Source organism: Pleurodeles waltl, chromosome 6, assembly GCF_031143425.1.
Source record: "Pleurodeles waltl isolate 20211129_DDA chromosome 6, aPleWal1.hap1.20221129, whole genome shotgun sequence".
Classification (NCBI taxonomy): domain Eukaryota; kingdom Metazoa; phylum Chordata; class Amphibia; order Caudata; family Salamandridae; genus Pleurodeles; species Pleurodeles waltl.
In genome coordinates, this window is record NC_090445.1 from 686738499 (window position 1) to 686764861 (window position 26363).

At 50.7% G+C, this 26363-nt stretch overlaps 1 long non-coding RNA gene across 1 annotated transcript; it reads left to right on the forward strand.

The window, feature by feature from the left end:
* The first annotated feature begins 8910 nt into the window (after nucleotides 1-8910).
* On the forward strand, nucleotides 8911-9787 carry LOC138300166 (uncharacterized). The gene is made up of 2 exons (XR_011204884.1): nucleotides 8911-9174; nucleotides 9643-9787. It is a non-coding gene; the product is annotated as an uncharacterized lncRNA (long non-coding RNA).
* Nucleotides 9788-26363: the final 16576 nt, after the last annotated feature.

Here is a 26363-nt window from a genome sequence, read left to right on the forward strand (position 1 = left end):
GTATGACGCACTAGACAGAAAGGAATTATCCCCTCAGTATCAAGCACACAATGACATTTAGAGGCTTTGTGGGTAACTAAAAGCATCAACATATTTTTATATAATATAGGTGTCTGAGTGATGAGACCTGCATACCACATTATGGGCCATATGTACAAACACATTTTCCCATAGACACAGAATGGGCAAAACTACTTGCTACATCTGGCCCTATATGTTGCAGAATGGGTGACTGAGTGATGAGACCTGTATACTACATTATGATCCTCCTTACGACATTGGCATTCGGAGGACTGCCGCGATGGAGGTGGCGGTTGCACCGCCGCAGGCCTGGCAGAGCAGACCGCCATATAATGACCATGGCGGTGTTCCGACCACAACACAGCCAAGTCACCGGCAGTCCCACCAGTGCGGATGGGCCGCCACGGCCGGCGGTAGGCATCTCCAGGCCGGCGAGGGAGCATGTTTCCACCGATCATATTACGAGGTTGAGCACCGCCAGGATTTCTGCTGCGGTTGTCCATCCATGAAAAGGCTAGCGGAATCGAACCACATAAAAGGGGACACTCCTCTTCAGTTGCACAGGCACATCTGCAGCCTCCATGGAACCCGAACTGGACATCTTCCCAATCCTCCTGATGGCCATTTGACTCCAGAAGCAGCGACTGTGACAAAGACACCAACCGTAGGGACACCCGCCTAGCACACACTGGAGGGAAGGACATTAGTACACACACAACACACACCTGGCACAGCTAGTGGCTGGCACGCACACACACACAAACAAACACCCTTACCAACACACACACAAATCACACACAACAAATCGTACATATGCAACACATACATGTTGAAGGAAAGCCAGGACAAGTATGTAACCCTCAACACCAGGGGTCCCTGGTGCAGATATGATGAAGAGCGATCCTAATAAATACCATAACAAAAAACAACATAGGCCCACTGGCCAGTCAAACTTTAACATGTGCTCGAGGCACACAGGACAATGTCCATGGCCCCAACTTCACTCCTGACTGCAAAGTGGCCTCCACATGGCAGAGGCATCAATGAGGTATGCAGGCACCTCAGAGGTGATTGGGGCGAGGTGGGGGCTTGGGTTTTGACGGGGGTCCTTAGGTTTGGGTTTGGAGGGGAGTCCTTTGGCTTGGGTTGGGGTGGGGCTTTTGTTCTGGATTTAGATTTTGGGGGAGGGGGCTTGGCTTTTGCTTTGGGAGGGGTAACCTTGGCCTTGGTGGGAGTAGATATCTTAGGTGGGGGAGGGGCATGGCTACTTCCAGGTGCACTAGGGGAGGACTGGGAGGTGGAAGGCAGGGGTTTGGGGAGTGGAACAGGGTGCTTGGGGTGTAAAGGGACTGGGTCAGTGGGAGGGAACAGGGAAAACTCAATCAGGAAACATTCTTTAGGGGCACAAGGTTGGTAATGGGAGTAACGTTTGGGAGTGGGGGAGAGGGAGTGGTTGTGATGGGTTCGATGGGTGAGGGGAGAGGGATATGGGATTGGGAACAGGTAGTTGTAGGTGGGACGGAAGAAAAAGGAACACTGGCTGCCATCAGTGTGGGGGCCAGAGCCTGAAACGATCTCTGCAGGGCAGCCAGGGCATTGTGAATGCCTTCCAGGTAGCCATTCAACTGCTGCATCTGTGATGCCAGTCCCAGGAAGGCATTCACGATGGTTGACTGCCCAACAGAGATGGATCTCCGGAGGTCAATAGACTCCTCATTGCGGGCAGCATGGCTGACTAGGGCAGGGGCAGAGGTGCCTGCGGCAAAGGAGTTGTCCACCTTCCTGGCTGAGCGGGCACAGGCAACTGGGTGGGGAGTTACAGGGAGGGTGGTGCTGGTATGGGGGGTGGTGGACAAGGATGGTGCTGGGATGGTCCCAGATGGGTCTGCCACCACGATGGAGTGTCCATCGGAGGAGGAATCCAAAGATGTAGTTGTGGATCCTGTTCCCCCGTCGCTCTCCCCTCACCCTCCGTCCCACTGGTCCCCTCGGCTCCGCTGTTATCAGCCTCCTGGGTCCCATGGGCTGCAGCTTCCCCACTCGCCGGTGCCCCTTCTCCTTCACCTGATGGTGCTGATGCACACAAAGACAGAGGTGGAGAGGGAGGGAGGGTGGCAGAGAAAGACGGAGTGCAATGGGTCAATACCAACCCTACATACACACAGAGTAACAACAACATAAGCTACTGCTATACCATGGCAGTCCATGCCCTCACCTATACATGCCACAACAGTAGGACACCATGGGAGATAATACAGCTTTGCTGAAGGAAACTGCTAATGGTGGAACAGTAGTTCTCATGTACTTGATGAGGGACAATCTAATCACACTTGCCCAGTACCTGGCACATTCCCATGGTCGTGTGTGGAGACATTTCCTGTACACCTTACTCAACAGAATGCTGCATGGGTAGGTAGCATGCCCACTAATCCATTGACAAATAGCACAGTGACATCTGGCCCCAATGTATGTAGCTACACATACAGTACATGGCAGCTGATCGAGGACACACTAATAACCTCGGTCACAGTGGTAGGCCGATACTGATGGCAATGCCCTGACACCTCACATGTACTGATGGTAGTAGCATGGCTCTTAAACCTTGGTGAGGGTCATGACTCAATTCCCAATTTGGAAGTAACTGCCCTCATAAGTCACTGTCTGCATGGTATGAGCAAACATCTATGAACCAATCCTGCCAGGGTGGCTGAAACCCATAGTGGGTGTGCTACTACCAGTGACCTACGCTACATCCTTCCACTAGTAGGAAACCCAAAGCCACACAGGCAGAACATCATCGAGGTGTGAGTGTGTACTTACCTCCTTGTGGCAGCTGTGCTGCCCTCAAGCGCCCATCCACCTCAGGGCAGGCCACTGTCAAAATGTGGGCCATTAGGGGGGTCAGGGTGCGACGGGCACCCCTCCCTCTTTGGGAGGACATCCTCAGCTAGGCCTCTGAGGTCTTCCGGGCCCAGCATCTAAGGTTCTCCCACTACTTTCTGTATGAGTGCTCCCCTGGGCATGGACCACCAGGGTCCACACTTGCTTGACGATGGCACGCCAAATCCCCTTCTTTTGATGCCCGCTGACCTGCATGGGTGACACAGACAGAAGGACAAAGTCATGTAGATTGTCATTGCAGGGTCAGTAGTGGACATCACACATCAGACACATTTCAAAACCACGCTCAGTGTCCTCACGCCACGGAGTGTCCTCACGCCACTAACGCTCAGACTCCTCACCCATCTCCATGCATCCACTCCGTGTGCCTCATTCCAACTCCTTTCATCCACACACACATCACAATCACACATGACAGTGACATGAGACTCACCTGCTGTTCTGGTGCCCCATACAACTGTCCTTACAGGGGTAGGACCCCGTCCACAAGCTTCTCCAGCTCTTCCTGGGTGAAGGCTGGTGCCCTAACTCCTGCAGGACATGGCATATTGGCTTCCAGAGTCAGAACACAGCAGCACACGCAGTGGAGGTCTTGCTTGAACTTGTCAGGAGTCAAGTGAGCTATGGAACAGTAAATGGCGATTATGGCTTCTGCGTACATGACCATCACCGCCCGTAGTGATCACCATTGGCCCCAGTCTTCCATAGGCAACAATGTTATCCAATGAGGAGTTGCACGGCAGTTTAGACCACCTACTGCCATGACATCAAAAGCTGGTGGAATGAGGTCACTTCCAGCTGTGCTGTGCATACAGGACAGGCAGCTGCGATTTAATATGCAATGAATTTTATGTGCGTCATGGATGATATGTAGTGACTACTGCATAGATTGACAATGTCAACACATTGCATACATCAACTTTTGACTTCTCCTCTCTCCTGTTCCCAGATACAGTGCATTGGTGATGATGAGACATGCCCCCGTGTACCTGCCCTTAGTTGACCTGGCTACCCTGGAAGAGAGGCACGTCATTCAGACATATCGTCTGAACCGTCAGACCATCATGGAGCTGTGTAGCCAGTTGAAGCGTGATCTGTTGCCTGACATACGTCATCCCTATGCCATCCTTCCCTTAGTGCAGGTGTTGTCAGTACTCCACTTCCTTGCCTCAGGGTTGTTTCAGATGACAGTGGGCTTGGCAGCAGGGATGTCACAGCCTATGTTCAGCAATGTGTTGAAGGATGTACTGTGTGTTTTGGTCAGACAACTTCCCTGCTACGTCATGTTCCCTCAATGTGCGGATTTGACCACTGTTAAGGCTGCCTTCTACGATTTGGCACATGTCCCTCATGTGATAGTGGCCATAGATGGCACCCACATTGCCTTGGTTTTACCCAGGATAAATGAACAAGTGTACAGGAACTGGAAAAACTTTCATTCCATAAATGTGCAGGTGATGTGTCTTGCTGACCAACATATCTCACAGGTTATGGCCAGGTTCCCTGGTTCTGTACATTTTGCTGAACAGCAACATCCCACACATGATGGCACAGCTACAGAGGGACCGGGCATGGCTCATCAGTATGTATCCAATAGGATGTGTGCCCCTGTCATCTCACGTCACTTCACAATGTACCCTGTGTCCTCACCATTATTGAGATGTGTCCTACCTCTGTGCACACAGGTGACTCTGGGTACCCTATCCTTCCCTGGCTGCTGACACCTGTGAGGTACTCGACAACAGATGCCAAACACAGTTTCAATGAGGCCCACGGCAGGAAGAGGCGTATCATCAAGAGGCCCTTTGGTCTACTGAAGGCCAGATTTCACTGCCTACATGTCTCCGGAGGTGCCCTACTCTACAAACCACTTAAAGTCTGCCAGATTGCTGTTGCCTGCTGCATGCTGCACAATCTGGCCCTGAGGCATCACATCACATTGCTGGATGGAGAGGAGTTGGTAGCTCGACCAGTGGCTGATGAAGGGGACATAGTAAGTGATGAGGAGGACGCTGATGAGGATGCAGCTGACTCCAGAGCAGAGTTAATTCAACATTACTTCCCATGAGAAACAGGTATGTGCCATGTGTAATGAATGTTACCTGTAGTTCTGGATGCATTGTACCATGGCTCCTCCTGGTGTCTATCATCAGTGGAGGTGCTGAGTGCGGCTCACACTCTGGGTGGGTTTTGGGGGGAACATTTTGCCCATCAGAGGAGATGTTTCAGTTCAAATGTGACTGCTACTTCCACTGTGCTGTTGTGTAGCATCGCTCATGCAATTTATTGTCCATGTGCTATGCTCCCCTTACTGCTTTGCCAACTGCAATTGTTGTGCCAAAGATAGTGGTGTCATCAGCATTGCTATTTATCCTCACAGTCCACAATGGGAGAATGTGTAACTCAACTGTTGCAGCCTGCAGAACATGCCTTTAGTTGAGATTTGTCAGCTGTGAGGGATGGACTATTGGGTATGGATGTCGTAGGAATTTAGACCTGACATGGGCATATGGTTTGTGATTCAACATGCTAAATCACACTAGGGATTGGGACAATAATCAGCACGTGTGTTGAGTGGCCTACAGTGTCTCCTGTCATGATAGTTGTCCCTGTCTTGGTCTATTTGCAGGGCATTTGTGTGGTGCAACTCTGGTTCCTGCCTTGCCTGGTGGCTCCCTTGACACATGTATCCAGAATATCTCTGCTCTACCATCAACTTTGCTGCATATTGCTCCCCCTTCTGTCTATCTCGCAGACATTTGCAGGACAATGGTTTGACTGTAATGACATGTTATTCAAATGCAAATCTTACTCATTACAATAAAGACACATAGGCAGTAGCTGTGCTCAAAGGTGTTTAATGTTAATCACACGTGCAATGTGTGATGAGTGGGGTCATGGTGGATGTAATCATCAGAGTAGTTTTCCCAGCTGTAGGTAGTCCAGGTCCAGTATCCAAGGGGCCATGGGAAAATGGAGGCATGACAGTGGACAGTCAACAGGGCGTGTCAGTGGCAGACAAGGGAGAATGTTCAGGATAGGGTCACTTCCTGGCAGTGGTCTTGGTCTTGACATCAGGTCCTGCAGGATGTCTGGATGGACGTTCTTACTTGCGTGTGGATTCCTCAGCTACAGGAGGAGGGGTGCTGGTGTCTGCGGGTCCTCTGACAGGGCCTCCATTCCACTAGCTGCCCCAGAAGTTGAGGGCTCAGTTGGAATGTGGCTAGTGGAAGGGGCCTGCTGGTGGGTGGAGGAAGCACGCAGGATGTTGGTCAGTTCCTTCAGTACCCCTGCAATGGAGGCTATGGTGGTATTGAGGGTCTGCTATTGCTGCATGGCCTCCCGGTGGTATTCCCTTTGTAGCTTCTGGTTCTCTTGGACGGTTAGGAGGACCTTGCCCATAGTATCCTGGGACTGGTGGTATGCTACCAGGACTTGGGAAATGGCCTCCTGGCCAGTCATTTGTTGTGGGTGCCCCATCCTTTGGCCCACAGGTGCCCTCCCACTAGCCCTGAGCGCCTGTGCCCCTGGCACAGTGAGCCCACTCCCAGTTGCACCAGGACCTTCATCATCTTGGGTGTGTGGCCTTGACTCTGGTCTCTGTCCTGTGGGGCACACTGCTGACTGACCTGTCCTTGGGACACATGTATGAAGATGTAGGGTTGGCTGTGCTGTGGTAGACACATGGGAGGGGGACTCAGATGTGTCCAGGGTGGGGCTTGCGTGTTGGACTGGCCAATTGTCCCAGATGGCCCAGGCAAGTCTGTGAAGTGGGACTGTGCATTCTTTCTGTGTAGGGAGTGATGCATTGTGGGAGTTGTGGTGCTTGGCATTTTGATTGATATCTGTGCATTAGGGAGGGACTGTGTGGATAGTGGCAGTGGGGTGGTGTGACATGCAGGGGAGGGGCGTGGGGTGATGGGGGCAGAAGTGTGATATGGGGTGGATTAGGGAGTGATGGGTGCTGGGTACGCATGCTGGACAGGAGTGGTCGGTGCCTGAGGGGTGTTGTTGACTCCGATGATTCCAGTCAGGCCCACAGAATGCATGATGTCCAAGACCTTCTCCTCCCACAATGTGAACTCAGGGGGAGGAGGTGGGGGCCCACTGCCAGTTTTGTGGATGGCAATCTGGTGAGGTGATGCCATGGAACACGCCTTCCCCCATAGGTCGTTCCACCTCTTCCAGATGTCCTCTTCTGTATGTGGATGGGTGCCCACTGAGTTGACGCTGTCAACGATCGTCCACCATAACTCCATTTTCCTGGATATCGAGGTTTGCTGGACCTGAGCTCCAAACAGTTGTGGCTCTAACCTGACGATTTCATCTACTATGACCCTCAAATAATCATCCGTGAAACGTGGGTGTTTCTGACGGGACATGGTGGTTGTGTTGGGGGCAGTGTTGTGTGTGTAGGGTGCAGTGTAGGGTGGTTGGTGGGGTGGGGGTGTTTAGTTGTGTGTGCTGGTGGTATCTGGTGTATGTATGCAGTAACAATGTGTGTATTGTGTTGGTGGTGCAGTTGTGTGGTGTGTGATGGTTGGGAAGTGTGGTGGTGCCTATGGTTTCGACATGCAGTGTTCTCCATTGGTGTGCTCCTCGGTCTCTCCGTTGGTAGTTGTGGTTGCAAAGGATTGTGGGGGGGTGTTATATAGTGCAGTTGGCAGGTGTGTGAGGTGTGTGTCAGGTGTGGGGTATTCAGACTATCCAATGTGGTGTCAGGTTCTGGTGGAGGGGATATTTTGACCACAGTGATTTCACACCGCTAATGGTTTACCGCTGTGCAATGACCACCGTGCAATGACCGCCGTGCTGATTTGGGGGCCATTATATGGAGGGCGGGGTGTTGTTGGCGTGGCGGTGCTGGTAGTGAGACCATCTCTCTCCCGCCCTCTGTTGGCCTGGTGGTTTAGGATTTGTGGCTGCATTTGGGCGGTCTTCAGTTTGTGACTCGTAATACGGTGGTCACAGTACCGCCATCACTGGCGGCCTCTTGGCGGCTGCCAGCACAGTGGTCTTGTCAAAAGACCGCCAAAGTTATAATGAGGGCCTATATGTTGTCATTAGTCTGAGAAGCCTAGTTATTCTGTATCTGTTTCTAGGAAAAACAGAGATGTGCCCAGGATCACACAGGGTGGCCTAGTGTAAAATGCCTGGCAATTTGCATCCAAATTTTCAGAAGTAAATCGCAAGTTACAAACCACAAAGTCAGTGGCAAGCGACGGGCAGAATGCATTCCCAGGTCAACTTTTTTAAACTTTCCAAGATGTCTTTCACAAACCAGACTTGTAGGCTGCAACCTAAAAAGTATTAAAGCCCAGTAACAATACAGTTTTGAAAATAAAAATGACCAGGTCCATCATCTAGTCAGGAAAGAATTGTTCAGTCCTTTTCCGCTTTTATGTTGTAACTGTTCCTTATGGAAATAATCTTCTTTCAAGTCAGCATTCCGTATAAGGCATAACATACCTAGAGTGATCCTTCATCAGTTACCTAGGTTGAATTGAAGGTCAGATCGACATGTCTCTTGCCACCTGTCCAATTAAAATTGACACAGGATGTGCTTGCTGACCGTGCACTGCATTCTCAGTGAAAATTAAGAACCTTTGTTTGGTGGACAGCAGTTTAAAAAAAAACTATGCTGTTTCATTACTGGAAGCGCTTCCAAACATGCCTGCCCTGCTGCTCTAGTGTTAAGTCACCAGTGAATCGCTGTTTAAGGACACTTGTCAGTCCAGTGCCTGGCCTCCTCCCTATGAGCCCTGAACTTTGCAGGGCAAAAATGAGTTTGAACAGTATTTATCACTACTTGCCACAGGAATGCACTGCACATCCTGCCTGTCGTATACCACTTATCAGGTTAGGGAGGTGTGACGGGCTGGCCGAAGCCTGCCCGCACACTTTTCCATTATGTACTGCAGCTGCCGGTGGTGAACCGGAACCAACGGAAGCACCACCAATCAGGGAGAAGACGCCAGGTCACGGCGGGAAGACGGAAGGACAAGAGGGGTGGCGTCGGGAGTTCCAGGAGAGGAGGAGTCGGGAGGAAAGGCGAACGAGGAACGAGACGGAGGAGCAAAAGAACGAGGAACGAGACGGAGGAGCAAAAGAGGACATCGTGGAGAGAACCCCAGGACGGAGGACCGGAGAGACCAGGGAGCGGTTCGTCCCCGATCAGGGACGGGAGGACGTCAATCCGGGAAGCGGAGCGCAGCGGGCCGCCATTCTTCTGGAGAAGCGTGGCTTTTCCAGGTGCGTTGAAGCGCCCTAGGGACGGGTGGAGCGGATCTAAAGAACCAAGGGAGGGGAAGGGAGGGGAGGGGAGACGGAAAGGATAAATAGGGGGAAACACTGGGATGAATGAAACGGCACGGGTGAGGTGAGGGATATTCAAACTGGGTTTTTAGGAAGTACAGCAGGCACAAGCTCACAGCAGTGATTGAGTAACAAGAAAAACTAACCAACAGCATTTCAGAGAGCCGTAGAAGAAAGCGAAAAGGAGAATAGAAGACAGGGGAAAAAACTAAGAAAAACCCTGACAGAGAGGGAAAGGACAGAAAAGGCGAACAGATAAAGGAAAGCCCAGAAAAGACAAAAAAGTGAGAGGAGACAAGAAAGAAAAGACAGCAGAAGAGGGAAACCCAGAAACAGTTAGGAAAGGAGAAAACCTAAACACTTACCGAGATTCTTCTTCTTTTCTCTGCATGTGCTTCCCGGGAGACCTGAAGAAACGCAGAGAAACAAGGAAGTGAATGTGAACCATTAACTGCAGTATCCCAACAGATACAGACGGAACGACAAAAGGAAGAAAACCAGCAGAAACAATCCAAGTTATTAAACAATAAAATAACACTTACCTGCTTGACGGACGACTCCTGCGTTGTTATTTGCCTTCATACTGTAACAGGAGGCTTAACTCACAACACAATTCTGTACCCAGTATTAACTCATGACTTGAAAATTATCTTTACTATTGCAGAGTCTGCTGTTCTGCAGTGTCAATGCATTATTGGCCTGTGAAGTGTGTTTGTTATGATTGTTGTTCCCTAACTTGCAGGGGGATTTTGTGATTGACCTGTGAGGTGGACTGCCTGCGCTGAACAGTTTTTGCCCTTTGGATTTACAAACAGCATTTTATGAACAGAAATCGTCATCGGTAAAGAAGGTCTACAGTAAATTGTGATTGATCAATGCAATATTCATAAAACACGCAGTTCAATGTACAATGAGGGCCAAGGGTCTTAGCAGATCTGGTACATCAAAGTTTCACATACAAACTGTCACACTGATGTAACTCTCATCAGTCACCATGGCATATAAGATATCTAGAGTGCCCTGAGCATTGTTGAGGCCTGAAATATCAATATGTGCTTAAGACTGAAAGACTGCTTTTATGATGTTTAGAATCGTAACTTAAGGGGGTGAAAAAGCATCAAGCACACAGCAAATGACCTAATCGCTCCTATAGAAGGGGGTGTTTCAAGAAGAAGTATAATAATCACATCTACGGTATTGAACATACAAATGTGGTGTGCCTCACTGTTCCAGTCAATCATAAGGACCTAAACACTAGGATGTGAACTTTCTCACGAGGTCACCGTGAGCAGGTGTGGTGTTATTGACCACAGTATCCCAGACAGCTGTTAGACAATTGGCAATGTATCAATAGACATGGAGTGAAAAATTGGACATTTACAAACACAGCGATTGGCTGATGTGTATTCAGCACATATTGCATTGTAAAGAAGGCACAGCTAGCTCAAAGTATCGACTACAGATAGATAGGGTGTCAGCTTACATACAAGAGATGGTGGGTGCAATATATATATCCTATCAAATAATGTTGTGGCAGGAGCTGGTGCTGGATTCATGCACAAATAAAATAATCAGGTGGATTCAGTATGGTCTGTTGTTACTCATGCTATTTGTTACAAACTCAACCATATTTGGAGATTAAGGATGTGCTTGTGAAATGAGGCTTTCTTTGAGAAGTACAGGCTTTTCACACAGTGCCAGCAAGCACAGACGAAGGAGATATTCCACACTATGGGGGTCATTACAACCCTGGCGGTCGGTGCTAAAGCGGCGGTAAAACCGCCAACAGGCCGGTTGTAAAAAAAATTGAATCACGGCCAGGCGGGAGTCAAAGTACCGCCCACAGTATCACAACCTACCAATCCGCCACCTTTTCCGTGGCGGTAGCACCGCAGATAAAAACACGGCGGAAACAGGCATTTCGAAGGGAAAACGCTCACCTCTACACACCCCACGAGGAACGGGGACAGCATGGAACCGGAACTCCAGATCCTCCCAGCGATAGTCTTCCTGCTCCTCTACCAGGAGCACGAACGCCGGCGTAGAAGACAACGGTGAGTACTGCACCTACAACACAGGGGAGGGGGGAGGGAAAAAACAGAGACACACACACACGACACACCCACCCCCACCCACTACAACACACACATTAATGCATACCAATACATCGCAGTTACACCCCCCAAACCCCCTGGAAGAATGCAAAGACAAAAGGAAATGATTGTAACCATTGAAATATAATTAAAATACAGCAATCAAAAATATATACACACTAAAAACTATTATATACACCAAATTTACAAGTCCAGGCATTGTCCGTGGACCACTGGGCCCAAATAACATGGGCAAAGCCCACACCGGATACCTGACTTAAACGGAGAGAACACTGCAGGGGCATCAGATAGCAAAACTACAGGCACCTCAGGGGGAGGGGAAGGGGGGGCACCTCAGCCGGATGAGTGCACGACGCCAGATCCACGAGGGGGCTCCATGCCCACTGTTCAATCCTGGGGAGTGCAAAGCCACAGTCTCACAAGTCAATACAGTGGGTGGTCTGCCCACTGCTCAATCCTGGGGAGTGCAAAGCCACAGTCTCACAAGTCTATACAGTGGGTGGTCTGCCCACCGGTCAATCCTGGGGAGTGCAAAGCCACAGTCTCTCAAGTGGATAACAGTCTCCACTGGTTCTGGAGGGGGCCTGGTGCCCAGAGTGCATCGTGCAGCCCTGTCCGACACAGATGCAGCACTGCCCCTGCCGCTCATGGGCCAGCGGTGCTTGAGATAGCCATGCCCTGTTTAGCGGTGCTTGAGATAGCCGTGCTTGAGATGGAGGGGCCTGTTCAGCGGTGCTTCAGATGGCAGTGCCCTGTTCAGCGGTGCTTCAGATGGAGGGGCCTGTTCAGCGGTGCTTCAGATGGCGGTGCACTGTTCAGCGGTGCTTAAGATGGAGGGGTCTGTTCAGCGGTGCTTCAGATGGCGGTGCCCTGTTCAGCGGTGCCTCAGATGGCAGTGCCCTGTTCAACGGTGCCTCAGATGGCAGTGCCCTGTTCAGCGGTGCTTGAGATAGCCGTGCCCTGTTCAGCGGTGCTTCAGATGGCGGTGCACTGTTCAGTGGTGCTTGAGATGGAGGGACCTGTTCAGCGGTGCTTCAGATGGCGGTGCACTGTTCAGCAGTGCTTGAGATGGAGGGGCCTGTTCAGCGGTGCTTGAGATGGAGGGGCCTGGTCAGCGGTGCTTGAGATGGAGGGGCCTGTTCAGCTGTGCTTCAGATGGCGGTGCACTGTTCAGCGGTGCCTCAGATGGCAGTGCCCAGTTCAGCGGTGCCTCAGATGGCAGTGCCCTGTTCAGCGGTGCCTCAGATGGCAGTGCCCTGTTCAGCGGTGCCTCAGATGGCAGTGCCCTGTTCAGCGGTGCCTCAGATGGCAGTGCCCTGTTCAGCGGTGCTTGAGATAGCCGTGCCCTGTTCAGCGGTGCTTGAGATAGTCGTGCCCTGTTCAGCGGTGCTTGAGATGGAGGGGCCTGTTCAGCGGTGCTTCAGATGGAGGGGCCTGTTCAGCGGTGCTTCAGATGGCGGTGCACTGTTCAGCGGTGCTTGAGATGGAGGGGCTTGTTCAGCGGTGCTTCAGATGCCGGTGCCCTGTTCAGCGGTGCCTCAGATGGCAGTGCCCTGTTCAGCGGTGCTTGAGATAGCCGTGCCCTGTTCAGCGGTGCTTCAGATGGCAGTGCACTGTTCAGCGGTGCTTGAGATGGAGGGGCCTGTTCAGCGGTGCTTCAGATGGCGGTGCACTGTTCAGCGGTGCTTGAGATGGAGGGGCCTGCTCAGCGGTGCTTCAGATGGCGGTGCACTGTTCAGCGGTGCTTGAGATGGAGGGGCCTGTTCAGCAGTGCTTCAGATGGCAGTGCACTGTTCAGCGGTGCTTGAGATGGAGGGACCTGTTCAGCGGTGCTTCAGATGGCGGTGCCCTGTTCAGTGGTGCCTCAGATGGCAGTGCCCTGTTCAGCGGTACCTCAGATGGCAGTGCCCTGTTCAGCGGTGCTTGAGATAGCCGTGCCCTGTCCAGCGGTGCTTCAGATGGCGGTGCACTGTTCAGCGGTGCTTGAGATGGAGGGGCCTGTTCAGCGGTGCTTCAGATGGCAGTGCCCTGTTCAGCGGTGCTTGAGATGGAGGGGCCTGTTCAGCGGTACTTCAGATGGCAGTGCCCTGTTCAGCGGTGCTTGAGATGGAGGGGCCTGTTCAGCGGTGCTTCAGATGGCGGTGCCCTGTTCAGCGGTGCAGGCCATGCCGGGGTGCTCATGTGCCATCTGGCCTGGGCCTGGCGGGGCCCTCCTGCCCACCTGTCCTGTGGCTGGCGGGGCCCTCCTGGGCAGCTGTGCTGGGGCTGTTGGTGGCCTCCTGGCGTGGCGTGCTGCCCTTCCCAGCCTTTCCTGCTCTCCTGTGGCCCTTCCCCACCTTGGCCGGTGTCCCAGCTGCCTCGACACTCCCGCCGGGACCCTTGGTAGGGTGTTTTGTCCCTGGTGTCTTGACCTTCTCCCGCCGGCCACTGGCAATTTTTGGATGTTTCTCAGGGGGGGGCTGGCTGTGCTGTGGCTCCGTACCAGACTGGCTGCCCTGGTGGGCGGTGCACTCCAGTGACCATGGACGACATGCCCACCGGGCCCGGTGATGTAGTGTCTGAGGTGCTAGCTCTGGTCCTATGACATGGACGGGGTGTGGGAGTTGTGGGAAAGAGGTTGAGTTTGGACAGGAACATTTTTTGGGGAGCAGTGGGACGGGTAGGTGTAGTGGGTATGGGAGTGGAGGAAGAGGTTGTGGTTGTAGGAGGTGTAAGTGGGGTGGCTTTGGGTGCAGGTGCTTGGGCTGGAGGCTGTCGTGAGGTGGATGGCTGTTGGGTGGGTGGCTGCCTGCGTTTGTGTATCTTGGGAGGGGGCGGCACAGACACACTGGGAGAGGACACGGGGACGTGTAAATGGCAGTGGGGGTGGTGAGTGCACGTGTGCGGGGTATTCTGGTGTGTGTGCTGCTGAGGGACGTAGTGGCTGAAGATGTTGCGCATGCAGGTGTGAGTGGAGATGTGACAGGGAGGGAGGAGGGAGACGTGGAGGAGGGGGACACAGTGGAGGCAGTCGGTGTTGGTATGTCTGTATGGGGATATTGCTTGTGTGCCTGCCTGTGGGATGTGTGGTGCTTATGTCTGCCTGAGCTTCCCTTGGGTGTTGAGGTGTGTGCAGGCTGGTCTGATGGTGTGCTTGGGATAGGCAGAGGTACAGGGGATTGGGTCTGGGTGGAGGAAGTTGGAGGGGGGAGGCTAGAGACGGACAATGGCTGCCATCAGTGCTGAGGCCAGAGTCTGAAAGGCTCGCTGAAGGGCCGCCTGACCAGAATGAATGCCCTCCAGGTATGCATTACTTTGGTGAACTTCCCTTTCTACACCCTGGATGGCATTCAGAATTGTAGACTGCCCAACAGTGAGCGACCTGAGGAGGTCAATGACCTCCTCACTGAGGGCAGCAGGGGTGACTGGGGCAGGGCCTGAGGTACCTGGGGCGAAGGAGATGCCCACCTTCCTGGGTGAGCGGGCACGGGGCAAACACTGAGGGGCTGCTGGGAGGGCGGTGCTGGTGCAGGGGGTGGCGGCTGTACCTGTTGTTACGGGGGGCAGAGATGTTGCCGCCACCACAAGGGAGCTCCCATCAGAGGACGAGTCTGATTCACTAATGTCCGCTCGTGTCCCCGCCGTGGAGCTCCCCTTGCCCTCCGTCCCACTGGCGAATTCAGTCGGTAGTGTGGCCCTCCATGGCCATGTGGGATGCAGCTCCCTCGTGCTCCGGTGCCACTGCTCCTCCGCCTGATGATGCTAATGCACACATGAACAGGAAGACCACAAAAAGGGGGGGGGAACAGAATAAAGACATGTTGAGTGCATGCATTCCCGCTACCGTTGGCGGACAGCACAGACACAGAAGCCCCCTGCACTACGCCGCGCACTTGGGGTCCACTTTGCAATCCCTGGGACATGGCCTACAAGGCTATGGACGACATCTGCACACATAGATGACACAGGGCCATGAATAGCTGTACTTGGCACCCTACAGAGGTGGGGGGCGGGGGCACAGGGCCATGCCTTACGGAGGGGCCTAGCCTACGGAACTCGCCCTGGCCTAGGGATACCCACAGCCCTCCTCCCCCACCCAGACACCTCCACTGCGCGCAAAGTTAGCAGAATGAGAGTGTACTCACCCCCTTGTGTCTGCTGTGATGCCCTCACGCGCCCATCCAACTCGGGGTAGGCCACCGCCAGGATCCGGAACATCAGGGGGGTCAAGGTTCGACGGGCACCCCTCCCATGTTGGGAGGCCATCCCCAGCTGAGCCTCCTGCGTCTTCCTGCTCCAGCGGCGATTGTCCTCCCATCTCGTCCGGCAGTGGGTGCCCTGTCTGTGGTGGGCCCCCAGTGTCCGGATGTCCTTGACGATGGCACGCCAAATATCCGTCTTCTGGTGGGCGCTGACCTATATGAAATGTACTGGGGGAGAAGAAAAATCATTACCTTCTGCACCCTCAATGTGAGTTGCCCCCCATCCCTACCCTTGCCATGTGGCACATGCACTCACCGTCGTTTCATGCATGCCTCAATCTCTCCCCCCCTCATCTTTCATCCACCCCACTCAACACAGGCATAGCCCATACAGCATGCTCCCAGTGTATTTACCTGTTTGTCTGGAGGACCGTAGAGTAGCGCGTACTAGGGGAGGACCCCATCCACAAGCTTCTCCAACTCCTCCGATGTGAAGGCAGGGGCCCTTTCCCCAGTCGCATGAGCCATTGTCTCTTCCAGACCGAGGTCACAGCAGCACTTGCAGTGTAGGTCCTCTCCTGTCGAAGATCAGGTATCGGGTGATTTAACAGATAGAAAATGGCGGTCACGTCCGCGGCCGTGCGTACCGCGACCGCCGGCACACATCGTCATTGGCTCCTGAGACCCATAGGGTCCAATGTTAACCAATGCAGCATTGCCCCGCGGTCTTTGACCTCCTGCCGCAACGGTGTACAACGCCAGCGCAGTTACCTCACATCCCATTGTCACACTTTACAGGTCAGGCAGCAGCCATTTCAGGGGCCCACATGCCTTACTTTTTTTACTGCGTCACACATACCTAGGCCTTGCATCCACACTCATACAAGCCATTCTATGGATTCAGATTCGTGTTTTTGGCAAACTGTGGTTACGTACCTCTGGGATGTTTGACTCTGTGCTCGCTGTTGTCCTTCATAGGCACCGTCCGCTGGGACATGTGAGGAGATGGCGGCATCCTCCGGTGTACAGACCGCTGGTGGACCTGTCGACAATGGAGGAGAGACATGTCATCCTGACATACAGGCTTGACCGTGCCACAATTCAGGATCTATGTGCCCAGCTGGAGCCAGACCCGATGTCAGCTATCCGCCATCCCACAGGAATCCCCCCTCAAGTGCAGGTGCTGTCAGTACTCCATTTCCTAGCAAGTGGGTCATTTCAAACAACAGTGGCCATATCATCAGGGATGTCCCAGCCTATGTTTTCCAACGTGTTGTCCAGAGTGTTGTCTGCCCTGCTGAAACACATGCAGAGCTACATCGTTTCCCCTGAGGTGGAGGATTTGGCTACAGTGAAAGGTGATTTCTATGCCCTTGGACATATCCCCAACATCATAGGTGCCATTGATGGGACCCATGTGGCTTTGGTCCCCCCCCCACAGGAGTGAACAGTTGTACAGAAACTGGAAGAGTTATCATTCCATGAATGTCCAGATGGTATGTTTGGCAGACCAGTACATCTCCCATGTGAATGCCATGTTCCCTGTCTCAGTGCATGACGCGTACATCATGCAGAATAGCAGCATCCCTTATGTGATGGGTCAGCTCCAGAGGCACTGTGTGTGGCTAATTGGTGACTCTGGTTACCCCAACCTGTCATGGCTACTGACCCCAGTGAGGAATCCCAGGACAAGGGCAGAGGAACGCTACAATGAGGCCCATGGGTGAACTAGGAGGGTGATCGAGCGGACCTTCGGCCTCCTGAAGGCCAGGTTCCGCTGCCTCCATATGACAGGTGGATCCCTATTCTACTCCCCAAAGAAGGTGTGCCAGATCATCGTGGTCTGCTGTATGCTTCACAACCTGGCTTTGCGTCACCAGGTGCCTTTTCTGCAGGAGGATGGTCCAGATGGTGGTGTTGTAGCAGCTGTGGAGAGTGAAGAGGAGGAAGCCGAAGAAGATGACATAGACAACAGGAACACGGTGATACTGCAATATTTCCAATGAAACAGAGGTAAAAATACAAACCGGCCTACTACATGTACTTAAACACTACTACCTCTCTACTGTCTGTCCTTTTCAACCAGTGTATGGTAACTGAGTTGTCACTTTCCCTTACGATTTCAGAGATGTGGGTCCCACAGTGTGACATCTGCTTTGTTTCCCCATGGACTACAGCTGTGTGACATTGGTATGTTGGCATCACAATGTAAATAAGCATTTTGGCACTGTAATTACAGATAATTTTTTCAAATTCACAGACAGACTCCTGATTGTTTTGTGCAATAACAGTGTTTATTAAGGTGCAAAATATTGGAGGGGGGTTGTAAATTGGTGAGGGGTGATGGTGGAAGAATGTCCATGGCAGAGTCCAGTCTATTAGTCTCACAGGTGCATTGTCCAAATGGGTCTGGGAAGTGGAGCTGGGGCAGTTTAAGGATGGACAGGGCGACAAAGTGGGACAGTGGGATGACAATCAGGGTGGTATCCTTTCTTGGCGGGGTCTTGGCATCTTACTCTGTCTTCTTCCTGGATCTCTGGGACCGCTTGCGGGGTGGTTCTCCTTCTGCAGGGGGTGGGGTGCTGGTGGCCTGTTGGTCCTGTGGCGGGGCCTCCTGTCCACTAGCGCCGGCGGAGGTGGTGGGCAGTTCTTAGTCCATGCTAGTGTCAGGGGCCCTTTGTGGTGCCACAGTGTCCCTAAAAGTAGTCACTACCAGATTCAGCACCCCTACGATGGTGCCCAGGGCGGAGCTGATGGTTCTGAGTTCCTCCCTGAACCCCAAATACTGTTCCTCCTGCAGGCGCTGGGTCTCCTGAAACCTGGCCAGTACCATAGCCATCGTCTTCTGGGAGTGGTGGTATGCTCCCATGATGGAGGAGAGGGCCTCGTGGAGACTGGGTTCCCTGGGCCTGTCCCCCCCCTGTCGCACAGCAGCCCTCCCAGTTCCCCTGTTTCCCTGGGCCTCTGTCCCCTGGACCGTGTACCCACTGCCTCCAGGTCCCTGTTGTTGTTGGGGTGGTGGGTTAACCTGGGTGCCCTGTAGTGGTGGACACACTGCTGCTTGACGTGTCCTGGAGACAGAGGTATGGGCCCGCTGGGTGGGTGCTGTGCTGGTGTTTCCAGAGGAGGGTAGGTCTGCAGTGGACTGTGGATGTGTGAGGGGAACCGACTGTCCCGAGGTCCCCGATGGGCCGGGCTGGTCATCTAGATCCAGCTCGACAGAGCTGCTGTCATCACTGTGGGCCTCTTCTGGGGGTGGAGTGGACATTTGTGGACCCTCCTGTGCGGTGACTTTGCGTAGGGGTCCTGCAGGGGTATAAAAGCATGATTATTGCATCTGTGTGTGCCATGGTGTGCAATGGGTGGGTGCCCGTGTCCCCCAGTGCTTGCATTCCTGTGTGGGGGCTTTTGTGACGGTGGTTTGGGGGGGTATGGGTATGTGCAGTGGGCATGCTTTGGTGATGGGTGTCCATGCTTTGTGGTCGCATGCAGGGCTTGGTGTTGGGATGGGTCGGTTGTGATGGGACATTTGCAAGGAGTAGGAGTGATGGGGGTGAGGGTGAGGGTATGTGTTGGCATGCAGGTGGGGTGGGGGGGATGAAGTAGTGAAGATGTGACTTACCAGAGTCCATTCCTCCAGATACTCCGCCGAGGCCCTCAGGATGCAGGATCGCCAAGACCTGCTCCTCCCATGTTGTAAATTCTGGGGGAGGAGGTGGGGGTCTGCCGCCAGTCTTCTGCACTGCAATCCGGTGTCTGGATACCACAGAACTCACCTTCCCCCTTAGGTCGTTCCACCTCTTCCTGATGTCATCCCGATTTCTTGGGTGCTGTCCCACTGCGTTGACCCTGTCGACTATTCTGCTCCATAGCTCCATCTTCCTTGCAATGGACGTCTGCTGCACCTGTGATCCGAATAGCTGTGGCTCTACCTGGATGATTTCCTCCACCATGACCCTGAGTTCCTCCTGCGAAAACCTGGGGTATCTTTGCGGTGCCATGGGGTGGTGTAGGTGATGTGTGGGGTGGATTGTGTGGTGATAAGTGTGGTGATGTGTATTGGTGTGTTGTGTGAAGTGCTTGGTAATTGTGTGGGTGATGGTAATATGTGCGTCTGGGTGCTCGATTCTTCTATGTGGTCTCTCTCTGTGCGTCGTCCCGATTTTTTTTGTGGTGGGGGTTTGTGGGTGATGTGGGTGTTTTTTTATATTGTATTGGGTGTGTGGGAGTGGTGTGCGTATGTGTATCAGGTGGGTGTATTTGGATTTGTCCAATGTGGCTGTGTTTTGTAGGAGTGTGTGTATTTTGAGCGCGGCGGTGTGTACCGCCAATGAAATACCGCGTTTGAAAGACCGCCACGTGGATTCGTGTGTCGTGATAGTGTGGGCGTATTTCTGTTGGCGTGACGGTGTCGGTTTGGTTATCGCTGGCCTTTGGTGTGGCGGACTTCTGTGGGTGTCTGTATTTTGGCGGTTTCCGAGTTGTGGGTCATAATGACCGTGGCGGTTTACTGCGGCCGCGGCGGTGTGTTGGCGGTCTTCTGAACTGCGGTAGGCGCCTTTTACCGCCAATGTTGAAATGACCACCTATATGTTTTCTCAAATGTAAGCCTCCATGCAGGGGCAGCTTTGTCCCAGGAGTACCACTAAAATGTACAGCACAAGAGACACAGGATTTAGTAATGTCGATCAAAAAGTGTTACTGACATAGTTCTATCTACAAAGATATATGAGGAACAATGCAGATGAGAGAACATGGCGCCAGGACAGTAGAGGATCACATATGCACATGCAATGTGAAACAGGTCACTAGTGCTCAAATTAAGGACACTGAAACAAAGTGGTAAATTGATAATTGAGCGCTAATGAACATATGAGTGATTTTATAAAGAAATAAAGATGAGGAATGAAAAGCAGGTTTTGGACAAAACATGTTTTTCCTTTACCTTGCAGATTCTGGTCTCTGATGTCACTTTTCTGTCTGATCAGCTACTCCCTGCTGGAAACACACACCAAATGGTTCAGAGAGAGGGTGGAGCCAGAAGGGTCCTGTTCCTGTGCCAGGGGAGGAGGTTGGAGGGCAGCAGCTTTCCCAGCTCAGGGAGGAGAGCGTGAAACAGCGCTCAGTCATTTCTGATGACTGGAGAGGAGGGAGTAAGAAGTGTGACAGTGGGGCAGTAATGGAGGGCAAGAGCAGACTATAACCAGGAGGAAAGAGACAGCATGGTCCAGGGAGAGGGGCTGCAAGCTCCCTGTTAGGGCAGTGTGGCTGTAAGTGAAGAGATTGACATAGCTGCAGTAGCCAGAGAGGGGGCATGGAGGATGGAGCAAACTCTTTGAATGCACAGCAAATGTGACCAGATAAGATTTACAGCTCTGTTTACAGCCGAGCTCAGAAAGACAATCACTCCTCTCAGTGCTCCAGATGCTCCAGATGAAAAATTAAAGTAGTCTCTGAACACATCTTAAAATGGTGGGTCCTGTCTTTATATAGTACTAGTACCGAAAAAGGTGGGACAAAGAGGAAGGATTACTCATTTGCAAGAAATTATTTTTAAAGGACAATGCCGTAGACAAATGACAATCACTGGGTGGAGTTGAACCTCACAAACCAAATACAACAGGTTGCTAAGCGACAGCACAAATGCGGTCTAGCCTTAACCTAAAAAATGGCCCACACACTGACCTTTGAGACTGTCCCAATGGCCACTACCTGATTACCCTGTAAGTCAGTCAGACGCTGGTGAGAACATTCTTAACTCAGGTTGGTGTCCTCCTGCAACATTTGTAAGAAAATAGCATTTTTAAACCTAATGATTAGACAACAGTATGAAAAACATGAAAGCTACAGCACAATTGAAGGCTTGTTAGGAAGTGCATTCACCCAAAACAGAGGGGTTTGGTGTGGGTTTAAGTGAACCAATTCAGAAATCAGGGAAGGGAACAACCCCCTCTTAGAACCATAATCAATGTTGACGTCTTTTGCCTCAGTATTTTTGCAGATGAAAGGCTACATTTATCACAATGCTAAAGAAACACACCTTTGATAGACTTCCTATGTATTTCGTCTGGATGCTGCCTCAATCTGTGTTGATGTCTACCAAATGAGGCTTCCAAGGTCAGTGGACCACACCACCTAACAAGGTTGGCACGTTAAGGCCTATATTTATACTTTTTGACGCAAACCAGCGCCGGCGCTGGTTTGCGTCAAAAAATGTACCGCCGGCTAACGCCATTCCTACACACCATGCGGGTGCCTTATTTAAGGATTGACGTTATCTGGCACTGCGGGCCGGTCAGAGTAAAAAAAAGAGACTCAAACCAGGTAGCACCGGCGTAGGGGAAAATGGGGGGTTGTGCATCAAAAAATGGTGCAAGTCAGGTTTGAGTAAAAAATCATGGCTCAAACCGGGCTTGCGCCATTTCTTGACGCACAACCCCCATTGAAATGACTCCTGTCTTAGCAAAGACAGGAGTCATGCCCCCTTGCCCAATGGCCATGCCCAGGGAACGTCTGTCCCCTGGGCATGGCCATTGGGCACAGTGGCATGTAGGGGGGCACAAATTAGGCTCCCCATGCCACTTTAAAAAAATAAAATACTTACCTCAACTTACCTGTACTTACCTGGGATGGGTCCCCCCATCCATGGGTGTCCTCCTGGGGTGGGCAAGGGTGGCAGGGGGTGTCACTGGGGGCAGGGAAGGGCACCTCTGGACTGCTTCCATGGTCTGAGACCATGGAAGTGAGCCCACAGGTCCCTTAACGCCTGCCCTCACCCAGGTGTTAAAAAACAGCGCACATCAGGCTGTGTGCCATGTTTTAAGGCCCACCCCCTCCTGTGCGTCAAAATGACGCAGGAGTATAAATAAGGCGCACAGGCCTTAAAGTAATTTTTTGGACGGGAACGCCTACCTTGCATGTTATTAACGCAAGGTGGTTTCCCGCATCCAAAAAATGACTCACACTGAGGTTTTTTGACGTCCGCGGGGTCGGGCGTCATAGTTTAAATATGGGGCAAGGTTTGTGCCGAATGTGTGTCAAAAATTTTGACACACATTCGGCGCAAACAGAGTATAAATATGCCACTAAGGGGGTCATTCCGACCCTGGCGGTTCAGGACCGCTAGGGCCGGGGAACGCGGAAGCACCGCCAACAGGCTGGCGGTGCTTCCTGGGCCATTCTGACCGCGGCGGTAAAGCCGCGGTCAGAAAAGGGCAACCGGCGGTTTCCCGCCGGTTTACCCCTGGCCCAAGGAATCCGCCATGGCGGCGCTGCTTGCAGCCCAGCCATGGGGATTCCGACCCCCTTCCCGCCATCCTGGTCCTGGTGGTAAATACCGCCAGGAACAGGATGGCGGGAACGGGTGTCGTGGGGCCCCTGGGAGCCCCTGCACTGCCCATGCCACTGGCATGGGCAGTGCAGGGGCCCCCTAACAGGGCCCCATTAAGATTTTCAGTGTCTGCCTTGCAGACACTGAAAACGCGACGGGTGCCACTGCACCCGTCGCACCCCTTCAACTCCGCCGGCTCCATTCGGAGCCGGCTTCATTGTTGAAGGGGCTTTCCCGCTGGGCCGGCGGGCGGCCTTCTGGCGGTCGCCAGCCGGCCCAGCGGGAAAGTCGGAATGACCGTCGCGGTCTGTTGACTGCGGAGCGGTCTTCCGACGGGGTTACTTTGGCGGGCGGCCTCCGCCGCCCGCCAAAGTCGGAATGACCCCTAAGTGTTTTAATGGAGCCGATACATCATATTAGAACAAGATTACCACAGTGAAAACTGTACTAACTGTTAATATGAAAGGTGATTACCTCTTTGAAAAATGATCAGCATTTCACTGTTTGAATGAAATTAAAAAGGGAACTGGAAATTGCAACAACTATTTTAACCACAATGTTTTGCTACCTTACCAAAGGCAAACATCTGTGGTATGTTTCTTTTCTGCATAGTCTTAGTGTAACCACAACCTATTTAATGTCTTTGAAACTTGTGTCTCCCGTGGTCAGTGGGCTGCAGTGATCAGTGAGTTGCTTTCGTGATGGAACAGGTACTTGAACATATTACCTTTTGAATTGATCTGCAGCATTCAAAGTTGCACTGTTTAACAATGTAGATCACCTGAAGAGCTTTCATGAAAGAAACATGTTATGATGTCAGGAGCTAACCTCAGAAGAAATTTAACTGTGCTAACTGTTTAAATGAAATAACTCGTTGAATATCAATCGGTGTTAATAAATCTCAAAGGAAAGCATAGACGTCCAAAATACAAGAGCTACGTCTACCACATTGCTATTAGACCTTAAAAATATATATTAATATATGCTAGGGGTCGCAAGTGCAGTGGCAGGGGCTGCAGGGGGCAAGCCAGGGGTCACAGCTGCGAGCCATGGCAACCCCATAAATGACATCCATGCCTATAGGCGGGATGCTCAGTATTAACATCCCTTTGTGATACAGATCCAATATATAAAGTGAACCTCTAATTGGATCTTGTTGGTCTGTGATGGGCAAGAGTGTGTTGAGAGATAAATTGGTGGACATTTCATGATTGCATAGATGATGAATGCTGCAGATTGCTCACATGTTTCTGTCAGTTAGGCCCCAGTGATCGCATGTGTTTGAATAAAGTTTAAATGAAGGAAACACATTTACAGTTCAAGAAATGGGTCTGGTGCATTACAGAAGCTTGGGAACAAACTGTCATACTGAAAAATCCATTTGCAGTTGAAGAAAAATACATATGTAATTGGATTGATGTATTAGTGAAAATTCACTTTTCTAGTTCACAGAATTTTATTTTCGATTTGTATAATAATTTACACATGCAATGTAGTACCAGTTCAGTGTAAAGTTGAGTATCTGTAAATTATCTGCCAGGGATGTGGAATAGGCATTCAAAGTTAGAGATGGCCTCAAAAGTTTAGGAACACCAAGAGCCCCATAAGTTTCTGTGTAGTCACAAAAATCTGCACAATCCATTTGTAGTCTGAAAACAGTTGTATATTTGCTCTTGTCAAGGGCAAGAGTAAATCCCTTTCCATGTAAAGAATGTTCATGGAACACCCCAAAAGTTAGGAAGTGGTAGGGTGAATATTTTCTTCAAAGGGGAATATATTTTTCTCTAATAGATATGAGAGCTGTTAACACATTTTTCTCATCCTTCACAGGATTTGAAAATACTTCTCTGAGTTCAAGGGATCTTTTGACCTAGTGAGCAGTGTGGTTAACTATACACAATATTTTCAAACCCAACAACAAATGTAAGCACCATGACCAATGTGGCCACGGAAGGAAAACTCCAATCAATAAAAAGTTTCAAAGCTTTATTTTATAACCACAAAACCAAAGTAATGTAAATTGTGTGCAAAATCAAATTGTAAGGATAAATCAAAGCCATGAGTTGCCCAAATCTATGAACCAAGTTTAATCTACTCACTATCAACACCATTAAACATTCAAGAAGAATAGTACATATGAATAAAGAAATGATTTGAGAAACAGAAATATTCTTTAAATCAGACTGTGAAGACATTGACCAAAATCAAATTTCGAAGATTTAGAAATCAGGATTTAGACATAGGTTGTCCCTACTTCTAGCCACATTAGGACAAGCAAGTGTGGGAACTGACTAATGCAGGCGGGCAAAAATAAAAAACAGAGAGACAAAAATAATTGGAAAAATCACATCTAGGGCGAAATAGGATAACTAAAAAATAAAATGGGCAGGTGTCAGCATAACACAGGTCAGGGGTAAATAACATTTGTAACAGAGTATACCTCTCCTAGAGTCAGCATTCAATTCAGTTTCATCAGCAAAGTACGTAAATACTAAAGAAACACAGGTCAGGGGTGAATAACATTTGTAATAGAGTATACCTCTCCTAGAGTCAGCATTCAATTCAGTTTCATCAGCAAAGCACGTAAATCATCAGCAAAGTCCATTAGGAGCACCATCAGGGAAAGTGCAGAACACTGGCTGTACAGAGTAAATTAAGAGCACTTCTCAGAACAAAGACCAGAAGAAGAGTAACTAAAAATTGCACAGTCCATCCTTTAACGCAAAATACTTTAAACAGCTTGATTGGTCAGTTTGATTGGTCCATATCACGTAAAAGGGGCAATGTCTAATCAGAAGTCGAACTCCAAACAAACTTGCAACATGACAGATAATTCTCAGGTTTGACCTGAAGTCACCTTCTGCTTCTGTGTGAATCTAATTGTCTATAACATTTTTCCAGCACTTTGCAACAAGACAAATTCTTCCCAGGGTACACAATGGATCCATCTTTTCCATACGAATATTCATGTTGAAGGAAACTACTTTATTTCACATTTAATCCACAGGCCGTAATCAAGAAACAACTTGTGAAATTAAAACAATGGAACCCTTTACTATTCATGAGAACAACCTAATGGAAAATGCATGTTAGGAAAAGAATGATTCACCACTTTTGCATGACTGCAAATATGAGGTCTGCAGGCCTAGTTATGCTAACACTAGAAATATGATGCATTATTATAGCTATTAAGACAACACACACAATATGCAAACTTATAAATTCAGCATCAAAAATTATCATCAGAATATGTAAATTGCTTTCAATGATAATTGCAATCTTTGATAAAGCATCACATTAGACAGAGAAATGCATTTACTTTTCTGAGCACGTAACTTTATACTAATAAACCACATAATAAACATTAACAATTGATTTGTTTCACTACTAACAGTTCTCTACTGTATACAATATACTTTAACATTATATTAATCTTGTTAACACATGTCAGTTCTGGTATGCACAATGGTGCCTGCAACTAAATAAAACATTAGCACTTTT